Here is a 947-nt window from a genome sequence, read left to right on the forward strand (position 1 = left end):
AACGGACCAGTTAGGGCGGGGCTACTGTCTTCACACGATGAAATCCATTGATTGGCGGAAAGGTTTTACGACAACAGCAAGCATCTGACCAGCGCTTTTCCCAACTCAAGATCCAAGCTTAATGTTTTGTCCTCTTTTCAGCTGTTTTCTTCGTCACCTGCAAAGAATATCAAATTCAGGAGAGGATTCCCCTCCTTGTTTGTGGGGTTAGGGACCCAGAGACATGGTGAATCCATGAACATGGAGAAGCCCCCCTCTCACCCATGAATTTAGTTAGAAAAAAATCTGATTTTATTTTTTGACTGTATTGCCCAGCCCTACTGGTCAGTGTGCCACAGCATCAGTACTGGCTTCCTGAGGAGGAATGTCTTTAGCCGGACCCCAACATTTCTTCCTCTGAAACTCCTGTTCAATGTCCGATGACGACTGTCCCCTTCTCCTCTCCACCAGGTTCTTCTCTTACATGTGGGCATCTGCAATGGATGATCCAAAAGCTAGCAAATTCATCTGCTTTTTTCTGTGCACACCTTGGAATGGAGGGCAAAATTGAGGTAATACAGACTGTATTTTGGGTGCACTTGGAGTGGAACTAGTTTCAGGCAGAAACACCTCAATCTGCATTAAGGGGTTAAAGAGGGTGGCCATCAGAGATGGTGGTAGTGTGGTAATATGGGGCTGCTTTTCAGCCTAGAAACCTGGATAACTTGCCATAATTGAAACAAACCATAAAAGCTCAGATGACATTTTTATTCATGTTAATTATTGGTTTCCAGTTTATGGAGTTGTATCACATGTTCATTTGTACTGATTTAAATCAAAGAAAAGTCTAAACAAAAGTTGACTTACCTTTTTAAATGTACAGTTGTGGTCAAAAGTTTACACACACTTGTAAAGATCACAATGTCATGGCTGTCTTGAGTTTCCAATTATTTCTAGAACTCTGATTT

The sequence above is a fragment of the Oryzias melastigma genome, linkage group LG7 (assembly GCF_002922805.2).
Source record: "Oryzias melastigma strain HK-1 linkage group LG7, ASM292280v2, whole genome shotgun sequence".
NCBI lineage: Eukaryota > Metazoa > Chordata > Actinopteri > Beloniformes > Adrianichthyidae > Oryzias > Oryzias melastigma.